Source organism: Ricinus communis, chromosome 9, assembly GCF_019578655.1.
Source record: "Ricinus communis isolate WT05 ecotype wild-type chromosome 9, ASM1957865v1, whole genome shotgun sequence".
NCBI classification, from domain to species: domain Eukaryota; kingdom Viridiplantae; phylum Streptophyta; class Magnoliopsida; order Malpighiales; family Euphorbiaceae; genus Ricinus; species Ricinus communis.
Window position 1 is genome coordinate 18,347,185 of NC_063264.1, and position 13,535 is coordinate 18,360,719.

The following is a 13,535-nucleotide window of genomic DNA, read 5'->3' on the forward strand; positions in this document are numbered from 1 at the left end:
ATAATCAAATTCCAACTTAAAATTTAATACTACTAATCAATTATAATACCAATTTTCCCAAAATTCTTTTATTAAAACATCCTTTATAATTTCTTCCAAAATTTTCCAATATATAATTTTATTTATATAAACATGCATTTGGAAAAAAAAATTTGAATAACCCAAATATAATCATTTCTCAAATAATTTACTTGAATAATTTCTTAAAATTTCAAACTAATTGGGTATAGAAAATAACTCATTTATTTGATTAATATTAAATTTTTCATTAAATCATTTCAAATTAAACCCAATAATACTGAAGCTAAAATTAACTTAAATAAAAACTCATCATTAAATATATAAAAATTCCGGGTGTTACAAAGAACGTATTTAATGCTTAAGAAATAAAGGAAAGAAAACGAATTGGACTCTAAAAATAGTAAGGAATACAAATTGAATAAGAAAAATACTCTAGACAAGAAAACAAATCACAAAGAAGAAGAAAATAACTGAATAAGATTTTTCTTTTTACAGTAAAGAAAAACAAATTAACTAAAAAATAAAGGATATGTACTTGATAGATGAGCCAAAGCTCTAATACCAAATGATATGAACATGGCTAACTTGTGCCAAACCCCGTATTCAATGTTGATGTCTTCACCAAGTATAATCAAGCAAAAAAACTCCAACTCCCAACCAAACCCTTATATAACTTGTACTTAAGAACCTTAATTATAAAGAGTTAAAGGCTGTTTAACATAAACAAAAGTTTATATTAACTAAATTTGTAACATACCAAGCCTTCAACAACTCTAAAATAAAAGAAGAGAATTAACTCTAAAATAATCAATATTCAACAACTCCCTTTACATATAAATTTGTACTATCTTATATAGGCCTTAAAAAAACCTAATTCTATAATGATAAGGAAGCAAATAACAATAAGACTAGGAATAAAAGAAGAGAATTAACTCTAAAATAATCAATATTCAACAACTCCCTTTACATATAAATTTGTACTATCTTATATAGGCCTTAAAAAAACCTAATTCTATAATAATAAGGAAGCAAATAACATTAAGACTAGGAATAGAACTCCTAAACTAAAAGGATAACTTAAAACAAGACTCTTAACTATTAAAAGACTCCTTTAAATGAACAAATACTCCTAAAATTCGTCCAACCCTACCCAATATAAAAAAAACATGACATTTGGGCTTAAGTAACATGTAATAAGTGGCCCATGTTTGAGTATTGGACACCAAATAGCTTGACTTGTTTATTTGGGCCTATTTTGACTTGTTCGTGCCTCCATTTATTAAATTATGTGGATAAGACTATCTTGAGGCCCATTGTCTTGATTAAGCCCAATCTCACTTGGACTTTGGATCTCCAACCCAAGCTTCAACTCTTGCTTCACGAACACTCCTAAAGCATCCTTGACCTTTTTCATGTGAGCTCTAGTCATTGGTCCATCATATTTGAGTGGCTTGTCTACAATCTAATTGGATTAAGATTCCTATTTGGAGAAGAATTCCTAGTTGAAGTAGGACTCCTCGTGGGACTAGAATTCCTAGTGAAAGTAGGATTCCTAGTCGGAGTAGGATTCCTTGTGCTTGTAGAATTCGCATCATTCCCTCCTTCCTTACAAGGATTCAAGCGCACCTTTTCATGTAATGCCCTAACAAAATAAACCTTCTTTTGACCATCTAAATCAACTCTCATATGCAAAGGTTAAAAGGAGATAAATCCATTGGACTCAAAGGAATAAAACCATAAACAATCTCAAAAGGGCAATAATGAGTAGATAAATGCACACTACAATTATAAGCAAACTCAATAATATATGGCAAACAATCTTCCCAAGCGTGCAAATTCTTCTTAATCAATGTTTGGAATAATTGACCCAAAGTGCGATTTATTACCTTAGTTTGACCATCAGTTTGGGGGTGACATGTAGTAGAAAATAATAACTTAGTTCCTAATTTACCTCATAAAGTCCTTCAAAAAAAACTAAGGAATTTTGCATCCCTATTAGTAATAATAGATCTAGGCATACCATGTAAACGAATAATCTCTTTAAAGAACAAACAACAATATGTGGTGCATCATTAGTCTTATGAAAAGCAATAAAATATGCCATCTTAGAAAAGCAATCTACAACCACAAAAATAGAATCATTCCCATGTTTTGACCTAGGTAAACCCAAAATAAAATCCATAGAAATATCAATCCAAGGCATACTAGATACTGGTAGTGGTGTATATAATCCAAGAGGCTTAGATTTAAACTTAGCTTGTCTACACACAATGCACTTACCACAAATTCTTTGCACATCTATGTGCATGTTTGGCCAATGAAAGTGATCATGTAAAATATCTAAAGTCTTAGCAACTCTAAAATGCTCCATAAGACCACCCTCATGTGCTTCTATTACTAAAAGTTCAAGCAATCTACTCTTAGGTACACAAAATTTATTATCCTTAAATAAGAATCCATTATGCCTATAGTACTTTTCACATGTAAACTTTTCAAATGCATTATAAAACTTGCTAAAATCATGGTCATCGTTATATAAATCTTTAATATACTCAAAGCCAAGCAATTTAGCATCAAGAGTGCTAAGAAGCACATACTTTCAAGATAATGTATCAGCAACTATGTTTTCCTTACCTTGTTTATACCCTCTAACATGTGGAGAGGATTCGATAAACTCATTCCACTTTGCATGATGCTTGTTAAGCTTTTGTTGACCCTTCAAATACTTCAAAGGTTCGTGATTGGTGTGAAACACAAACTCTTTAGGCTATATATAATGCTGCAATGTTCGCAAAGCTCTCATTAATGCATACATCTCCTTGTCATAAGTGGATACTTCAAGGCTGCCTCGTTTAGCTTTTCACTAAAGTAAGCAATTGGCTTTCCTTCTTGCATAAGAACGACTCCCATCCCCAAACTTGAAGTATCACATTCAATTTCAAAGGTATTAGAAAAGTTAGGCAAAGAAAGTAAAGGGGCAAAAATCAACTTATCTTTAAGCATGTTAAACACTTTCTCTTTAGCATCTCCCCACTTGAATCCCACACTCTTCTTAATTACTTTGGTTTATGGTGCGGTAATAAAATCACAAAAAAATGAGCGAACATCTCCAATACACTTAGGTGTAGGCAACTCCTTGATTGCTTTAACCTTCTCTTCCAGTACTAAATGCATATGCTTAATGTGTTAATTTAATGACTTACTATACACAAGTATATCATCCAAATACACAACAATAAACTTTCTGAAGAATACACGTAAAACATGGTTCATTAATATCATGAAAGTACTAGGTGCATTAGTTAATCCAAAAGGCATAACTAACCATTCATATAAACTATATTTTATTTTAAAAGTGGTTTTTCATTCATCAACATCTTTCATCCTAATTTGGTGATAACCACTCTAAGGATCAATTTTAGAAAATATACATGCACCATGCAACTCATCAAGCATGTCATCTAAACGAGGAATAAGATGTCGATATTTTACCGTTATTTTATTCATGGTGCCATAATCAACACACATCCTCTAAGTCCCATCCTTATTGGGCATCAATAAAATGGGCACGACACTTGCCGTTCATTCGATTTGAATAATACACTTAGCCGTATAGAAGAGAACCAAGAACTTGTGATTTCTTTTCTTATCGGATCGAAAACCTACCTATTTTCTCATTCTGTTTGTTTATTTTGTGTCTCTCTTTCTAATCTCTGTCTAGTATGATAGTTTGATTTTATTTGGGGAGCAGAAATATGAGTCTTGAGTGAAAGCGCATGGAAGCACTCGTATGCACCGATCCCATGTTTGGATAAAACAAAGAAAGAAAATTAGTTGAACGAGTATTGATATAAATCTCCGAATGAAGAGAATCAAGGCGCACCCAAATATTCCAATTCAGGATTGCCCCTTTAGGATCTTCATCATTCCTTCTTCCTCAAGGCACGAGGACTTTCAATAACACAAGGATTAACGTAAGGACTTATGAGAGTGCAATTGATAAGCTTGACCAGTGGTAATAGGGCTTGGTTTGATGATCAAGCAGGACGAGATGATAATCCACCCACATAAAATCACGTTGCTTTTTGTTAATCCAACCGAGAATGAGGGAGTTTTGTAGTTTGCGAGGCATATAACGAAGTCAATTGGGCCAAAGTGTTAATCGGTACGCCCACTTAAAATTTCCCTTATTTTTCATTAAGGAATCATGGGAATGAAATTGACAAGCTTGATCGGTGGCACTAGGGTGGGACTTGATGATCAAGCAGCACAAGATGCTAATCCACGCGCGTAAGGGAGAAATCATATTGCCTTCGGTTAATGGAAGTGGGAATGTGTGCATTTTGATGCTTGGGGAGGCATATAATGAAGCAGATTAGGCCCAAGTATTATTAGGTATACCCATGCAAATTTTTTCTTCTTTTCATTAAGGAGTCATAGGAACTTAATTGACAAGCTTCATTAGTGGTATTATAGCTTGACTTGATTATCAAGCAAGACGAGACAGATATCCATGCCCGTCATGGAGAAATTATGTTGCTTTCGATTAATCCAAGTGGGAATGTGCACATTTTGATGTTTAAGACGCATATAATGAAGTTGATCGAGTATCAATAGCATTCTCCGAATGATCGCACACGAATCTTCTAGAGGAAAGAGGGAACGACAAGAATCGAGACATGTTCCAATATTCTGATTCAGGTTTTGCACCATTAGAATCTCCACCATTCCTTGTTCCTCTAGGCATGAGGACTCTTGATGACATAAAGATTAGTGTAAGAAATCATGGGAACACAATTGACAAGTTTTATCAGTGGGATTGGGGTGTGACTTGATGATCAAGTAAGACGAGACCCAAATCCTTGCGCGTAAGGGTGAAACCATGTTCCTCTATATTAATCCAAGTGGGAATACAAGCGATTTGATATTTGGGACATATATAATGAAGTAATTTAGGCTAGACTATTATTAGATAGGCCCATGTGAATTTTCCCTTGTTTCTGTTAAGCTTGCTCATAAAATTTAGGACTACAAGAGTTGTTAACCAGTTAACTCCTCTCTGGTTTTTTATTTGACTTTAGTTTATTCATCTTTATTTATTTATTTGTTCAAATTTAGCTTGTAGTTTCTTCTTCATATGGAATGACTACTTTTGCACTATGAAAACCATATGTAACTGAATATTTGAGGTTAGTGAGCATATCATTTGATCCTTACACATAGTCATATGGAAGAGAATAAAGAACTTGCAATTTCTTCTCTTACTAGATCCAAAATCCTACCTATGCTCTCATTTCTTCATTTCTTTTATTCGTCCCTTTCTAATCTATGTTTAATATGATGGTTTGATTTTATTTAGTGAGCATAAACACGAGTATTGAGTCAAAGCGCGTGGAAGTGGCAATCATAGGCAACAATGCAATGCTTGGACAAATGTGAAGGAAGAAAATTAGTTAATAGAGTATTGATATAATTGTCCAAGTAATTATAGAGGAATGTAATGGAGGAAAGAGGGAATGCCGAGTATCGAGACACGCCCAAATATTATGATTCTTTGCACTATTGGGATCTCAATCATTCCTTGTTCCTCTAGGCATGGGGACTACTAATGATGCAAGGATTGGCATAAGGAATCATGGGAACACAATTGACAAGCTTTGCTGGTGGACTTGGGGGTGACTTGATGATTAAGCAAGATGAGATGTAAATCATGCGTGTAAGGGAAAAATCATGTTGTTTTCAATTAATCCAAGTATAATACAAGCGGGAATGTGAGCATTTTGATGTTTGGGATGCATACAATGAAGTAATTTGGGTCGGAGTATTATTAGGTAGGCCCACGTGAATTCTCTCTTGGTTCTGTAAAGCTGGCTCATAAAATTTGGGACTACGAGAGTTGTTGACCAGTCAACTCTTCTTTGGTTTACGATTTGACTTTAGTTTATCCATCATTCTTTATTTATTTATTCATATTTAGCTTGTAGTTTCTTTTTCTTATGGAATGAGGGCTTTCACACTATAGAAACCGCATGCAACTGACTCCAATTATGCTACCCGTGGATGAATTCTTAACTGAATTCGGTTTCTCTCTCGAAATAACCGAATTCCTAAACCTAATAACCTAAAGTTGGAATCTCTTCCTAACGATTGATTCTTAAATTAGCATTAAGCTTTAATCTGCCTCTATTAAGCTTTATTAATTCTTAATCCGACTAGTTAATTATCCTTATCTCTAAGTGATTATTAACCAGTTCTTGCTATTCAAAATTTCAATTGCCAAATGGACTTCTCAATCACATAAAGCAATCTAAACACCACAATTCACAATGTCTCATGAATTATGCATTATCTTATTAATACTGAAACCAAGAAGAATACAAAACTAACTCAAACAATCCAATAATATAATATTAAGCCAACATAGTAAAGAAATCCCAATGGATTTAATCCATCTAGCTAAACATGTTCATTATCAAAACCCACAAGAATTCAATTACAATAATGAGTAAAGGTAGAGAAACCCGATTACACCCTTGGATGAGAGTAAACAGCCCCAATTCCTCTTGCTCGAATTGGATCGATTCTTGTTCCTCTTGCTGGAATTGAAACCAATCAACGAACCTCGCCCAATCTTCAATCTTTGAAGGAAACCCAATTTAAACCTTGGTCCAAGTCTCCTTTTTCCTTGGTTCCAGCTTAGAAAACCCTTAGGGAGAGAAAAATTAGGGTTTGGGACGTTCTCCCCATTCTAAATCGCATTTCCCTCTTTTCTTTCTTTTAATTAATTCGTCTAGCTGCCGCCAACATGGCTATGTTGATGGCCGTGTTGGGAACACGACCCCATGCTATTAGTCGTGTTACTCTTTGTGGTCGTGCTCCTTAACGCATCATTTTCCTGTTGTCAAATGACCCAACACGGCCGTTTTGGTGCCCGTGTTGGGAACACGGCCAGTGTTAAAACCAACATGGCCGTGTTCAGCTTCCTTATGCGCAAACTTGACTTGTTTCAGCAACTTTGACGTCCAATTCTTCCCTTTATCACTCTTTGGCTTCTTTTGGACCTAATGCACACAAACAAACGTATAGGGTGAGTGTTGGGACCAATTCACATCCAAATGTACATAAAATCAGTCTTAAAAACCCTATTTAGATATGTGTATTCTACGCATATCAATTTCTCCCCCATGCATGTGGATTTCCATCTCATGCTGCTTGATCATCAAGTCACACTCTAATGCCATCGAACAAGCTTATCAATTGCATTTCCATGATTCCTTAATGAAAATAAGGGAAAAATTCACGTTAGGATACCTAATAACACTCCGGGCCAATTTACTTTATTATATGCTTGCCAAACATCAGAACACAGTAATTCCCGCTTGGACTAATAAAAAGTAATATGATTTCTATCTTACACACGTGGATTTACGTCTCATCCTACTTGATCATTGAGCTAAGCCCCAATGCCACAGGTCAAGCTTATTAATTACATTCCTATTATTCCTTACGCTAATCCTTATGTCAAGCTTGTTAATTGCATTCGATGATTCCTTACGCCAATCCTTGTGTCATCAGGAGTACTCGTGCATAGAGGAACAAAGAATAATGGAGAATCCAATGGTGCAAATCCAGAATCGAAATAATTGGGCGTGCCTCCATTTATGTTATTCCCGCTTTCCTTAAAAAAATTCGTTCATGATCATTTAGAGAATGACATCAATACTTAATCAGCTAATTTTCTTTCTTCGTGTTTGTCCAAGCATTGGTTCAGTGCTTATGACTGCAGATTCCATGTGCTTTTACTCAACCTTCTCATCTTTATGCTCACTAAATAAAACTAAAACATTATAGTAGACAGAGATTAGAAAGAGACACACAAAAGAAATGAATAGAATGAGAACATAGGAAGGATCACGAATCCAATTAGGAAAGAAATTGTGAGTTCATTATTCTTTTCCATATGGCTAAGCGTAAGGATCAAATCAAACTGATCAAAACACAAGAGTAGACAAAGAATATAAAAGAAAGAAAATATGTGAGCGATAAGTCCAGGTTTGCTAGCCCGAGTCTTCATAAGTTTGTAAAGTTCTTAAAAGAAGCCATCACTTGATTTCTTGCAATATAGAAGATTGAAATGATATACTCGCTAGCCTAAAATATTAGAATGCATGCAATTTTCATAGTGTGAAAGCCCTCATTCCATAAGAACATGAAACTACAAGCAAAAAGTGAATAAATAAACAAGAACCCCGATTTTCAAAGTTTGGTGGATTTGGGGCGTGACATAACAGTAAATGCAAGTAAATATCAAAGCCCAAGCTTGGCCAAGCCTTGCATGATCATTTGGGCTTGTATTTGCGCTTAAGCAAGCCATGACACATTATAGGCTTGAAAGGAAGGGGGCAAATGAATTTTTTAAAAGGAAGCTTAGTTTAGTTATTTAGGAATATATCTTGATTGATTTAGTCATATCTTTATTTATTAGGATTGACCAAATCAATCAAGCTTCTTATTTTATTATATCCTTTTAGAATAGACTTTATTATTCCCTAATTAAGCGTAGTTTCTTATATTGTATTTAGAAAAACTTCTATTTAGGATATACTTTATTTTATTCCTAATTAGTTTATTTCCTTAATGCAAATAAGAAATTAAGTTATGTCTTTATCAATTTAAACTCTATCTAGCCAAATGGCACAAGGGATTGATCATTGTTGAGATAAGATTATTGTAAGATTATTCTTACTTGGTTCTTTTTAAAACTTTTCAAACTTATTAAGAACTTGTTCTTTTGGTATTCATCTTGACTTATCACTCACCTTCTACCATTTCTTGGGAATCTTTTCCAATTCTGCTTGGGAATCTTTTCCATTTCTTCTATCACTCATCAAAGATTGGATTTAGCTTTTTTGGGAATCTTTTTTCCAATTCCGCATGTTGGGTATTGTCACAAGTTGCCAAGGTTCACATCAAAACCATAGGCACCAATCTAATGCTTGGACAATTGCAAATAAAGAAAATTAGTTGATGGAGTATTGATATCATTCATAGAAGTTTCCTGGACAATTCTTTTGGAGCAAAGAGGGAACACCGAGAATCGAGGCATGTCCAAATATTCTGATTCAGGATTTGCATTATTGGGGCATAACTTGATGATCAAACAGGACGAGCCATAAATCCACATGTGTAAGGGAGAAATCATGTTGTTTTCAATTAATCCAAGCATAATACAAATGGGAATGCGAGCATTTTGATGTTTGGGATGCATATAATGAAGTAATTTGGGTCGGCCCATTATTAGGTAGGCCCACACAAATTTTTTCTTATTTTTGTTAAGTTGGCTAAGAAGATTCAGGACTACAAAATTTATTGACCAGTCAACTCCTCTTTAGTTCATGATTTGATTTTAGTTTATTCATTATTCTTTATTTATTTACTCGTATTTAGCTTCTCATTTCTTCTTCTTATGGAATGAGGTCTTTCGCTCTATAGAAACCGCATGCAACTAAATATTTAAGGCAAGTGAGCATATTACTTCAGTTTTCTACCTTGCGAGAAATCAAGTTATGGGTTCTTTCAAGAACTTTGCAGACTTATCTAGATCGTGCTAGCGAATATAGATTTATTGCTCACGTCTTTCCTTTCTTTTTTGTTCTTTGTCTACCCTTGTGTTTAAATCATGCCTATGTTCTTATTTTATTCTTTTTTTGTGCCTGTCTTTCTAATCTCTATCTAATATGATAGTTTGGTTTTATTTGAAGAGCATAAACACGAGTATTGAGTTACAGTTCATGGAAGCGGCAATCATACACGCAATTGACAAGCTTGACCGATGGCATTGAGATTTAGTTGGATGATCACAAAATGTAAATCCACGGGTATAAGTGAGAAATCATGTTGTTTTCAATTAATTCAAGCATAATAGAATCGTTAATGCGAGCATTTTGATGTTTGGGATGCATATAATGAACTAATTTGGATTGGAGTGTTATTAGATAGGCCTACATAAATTTTTCCTTATTTTCGTTAAGTTGGCTCATAAAATTTGGTATTACTAGTGTTGTTGACTAGTTAACTCCTCTCTTGTTCATGATTTCACTTTAGTTACAATCGGAATATGAGGATTTTGATATTTGGCACACATATAATGAGGTAATTTGGTTCAGAGTGTTATTAGGTAGGGCACATGAATTATACTTTATTTTCGTTACGCTGGCTCTTATAATTTGGAGCTACGAGAGTTGTTGACCAGTCAACTCCTTTCTAGTTCTTGTTTTGACTTTAGTTTATTAATCTTTCTTTATTTATTTATTCATATTTAGTTTCTAGTTTATTCTTATTATGAAATGAAGGCTCTCACACTATAAAAACTGTATGCAGTCGAATACTTGAGCCTAGTGAGCATAATATTTCAATTTCTACCTTGGGGGAATTCAAATTATGGGTTCTTTTAAGAACTTTGCAGACTTATCAACACTTGCACTAGCAAGCATAGAATTGTTGCTCACGTCCATACGCACCTTTTGATATTTGTAAGGCATATAATGGAGTATATTGGGTTCGAGTGTGATTAGGTATGCCCCCATGAATTTTGCCTTATCTTCATTAAGGAATCATGGAAATATAATTGATAAGCTTCACCAGTGTTAGTGGACCATGACTTGATGATCAAGTAGGACGAGAGGCAAATCCACACTCATGATGGAGAAATTATATTGCTTTCGATTAATCCAAGCAGGAATGCGTACATTTTGATATTTGTGACACATATGATGAAGTAATTTGGCCAGAGTGTTATTAGGTAGATCCACGTGAATTTCTTTTCTCATTAAGCTGGCTCATAAAATTTGGGACTATAAGAGTTGTTGGCCAATCAACTCCTTTATTTGACTTTAGTTTATTCATCTTACTTCATTTATTTATTTATATTTAGCTTATAGTTTCTTCTTTTTATGAACTAAGGGCTTTTGCACTATGAAAACTGCATGCGACTAAATATTTGAGGCTAGTGGGTATATTATTTCAGTATTCTACCTTGTAGAGAGTTGAGTTATAGGTTCTTTTAACAACTTTGCGGACTTATGAAGACTCACATAAATGAAACTAGACTTATCACTCACGTCCTTCCTTTCTTTTGTCTTCTTTGTCTACCATTATGTTTAAATCAATTTGATTTGATCCTTATCCTTAGCCATGGAAGAGAATAAAGAATTGACAATTTCTTTCCTTATCGAATACAAAATCCTACCTATGTTCTCATTTGTTCGTCTGCTAGCATGATAAATCTACATTTGCTAGCATGAGTCTTGATTGGTCTGCAAAGTTCTTGTACGAACCAAAAACTTGATTCCATAATATGCTTACTTGCCTCAAGTATTCAGCTGCATGCAGTTTCTATAATGCGAAAGCCCTCATTCCATAAGAAGAAGAAACTAGAAGCTAAATATGAATAAATGAATAAAGAACGATGAATAAACTAAAATAAAATCATTGACCAAAGAGGAGTTGACTGGTCAACAACTCTCCTAGTCCTAAATTTTATGAGCTAGATTTATGAAACCAAGAGGAAATTCGCGTGGGCTTACCTAATAATACTCCGACCCAAATTACTTTATTAAATGCGTTCCAAATATCAAATTGTTTGCATTCCCAATTTTATTATACTTAGATTAATTGAAAACTCACGCTTGTGCTTTTACTTAATTAGGCTTTTACCGATATAATACTTGGACAAATGCGAAGAAAAAATTAGTTAATCGACTATTGATATCATTCTCCAAATAATCGCAGATGAATCTTTTGGAGGAAAGAAGGAAAGTCGAGTATCCAGGCATGCCTAAATACTCTAATTCAAGATTTGCACCATTGGTATCTCTATCATTCCTTGTACTTATAGGCACGAGGACTTATGATGAAACAAGGATTGGCATAAGGAATCATGGTGTCACGACCCCATTTGTGGGCCCGTGACCGGCACTACGGAATGGGTAGGCGTAAGGCCACCAAATCCTGTAGTAAGCCTGACACTCACTGACTTAAATAAATCTTATCTCATTTAATACTATGGATTCCACAATTCGTAACCATTAAATTTACAATTAATTCGGTTTGCCAGAAGAATTAGGCTAGACCTGAAACTACAAAGCATTACAACTAATACATCTACTATTTCAACTGCGGAGAATCTAAGATTTTAAAAATTTACACACCAAATCAAATACATCACCCAATGATAAAGGAGTCGGGTTACAAGATAAGAGTCGCGGGAAGACTAACAGTCACGGATCTAAAAAATAGTGAAATTGAGACTGTCAGTCTCGAGAGTGAGTTAAAATCATATATCTAAAAACATTTGCATATACTTCGATCATACATTTATTTAATTTGAAATAAACATAAGTCATGTAAAAACAAACGTGTCACGAGGGCTTAAATAAAATAATTTTCACACACAACGGGATCGGAGTACTTCAGTAGAACCCTAATCCCAACACTAACATCTCGATCAACCTCAATACTGACATCTCGACTAGCCTCAACTCTAACATCCCGACTAATCTCATTCCAACAGGACTGGCACCCAGAGAGCGAATCTCGATCAGGGACCTTACCTCTAGCCTGAACACTTGATTTCCAACTAAGCCTGCCTAGAGAGCAAGCTTCGATCAGGGACCTTACCTCCGGCAAACACACTCTACTAAGCCCAGAGAGTGATGCTCGACCAAGCAAATCCTAATCTTTCTTTCTATAAATTTACTCAATTACCCTTTTCCATAACTCTAGGATTTACACCGGAACACTCATCAAATTAATATGTTCTACTGTCGTCCCATCCCGTGTCATCATGCAATCATAAAATTAAAGATAAAAGAAATGATATATGAATGAATAATAATTGAATAAATAATTGCCAATCAAAATTTATGCATGACACGTGCATAAGCGATATATGACTTTAACTCACTAGTTTGGCGACCTCCTAGCTCTGCTCCGGTGCCTCGGTTGGAGCGAGCCGAACAGACGGATTATCTAATCACGGAAAAACAATTTATCAATAACGCTAAACAATTTACAATTGACCCTAGGTCTAGATTCGTAGGACTGATTGTCTAAGAATCATGACTCGGATAAATTCTACTGAAAATTCAGCAGAACCTCCCCTATAACACGGACATTTACCCCTCGTAAAACGGGTCCAGGACCTTCTAGAAAACACTCAGATAATCAATAATTCATTTTAACGGGAGTTGGGTCCCCGAGACTTCACTAATTTCCCGACTCCGCCACACATCAGAAAACACAACCATGGCAGGCAGTCTGACAACAAATATTTTAACATACAATATCATCTAATACACAACACAATTCAATATACACACAATTAAACGAAGAATACCAAAATTAACGGGCCGGAAAAAATTACCGAGACGCTTGATCACTCGGTCGACTCGCCTCCAGCCGCCAGAGTCCGATCGACGATCCGAACACACTATCGGACTCGAAACAACAGGCTG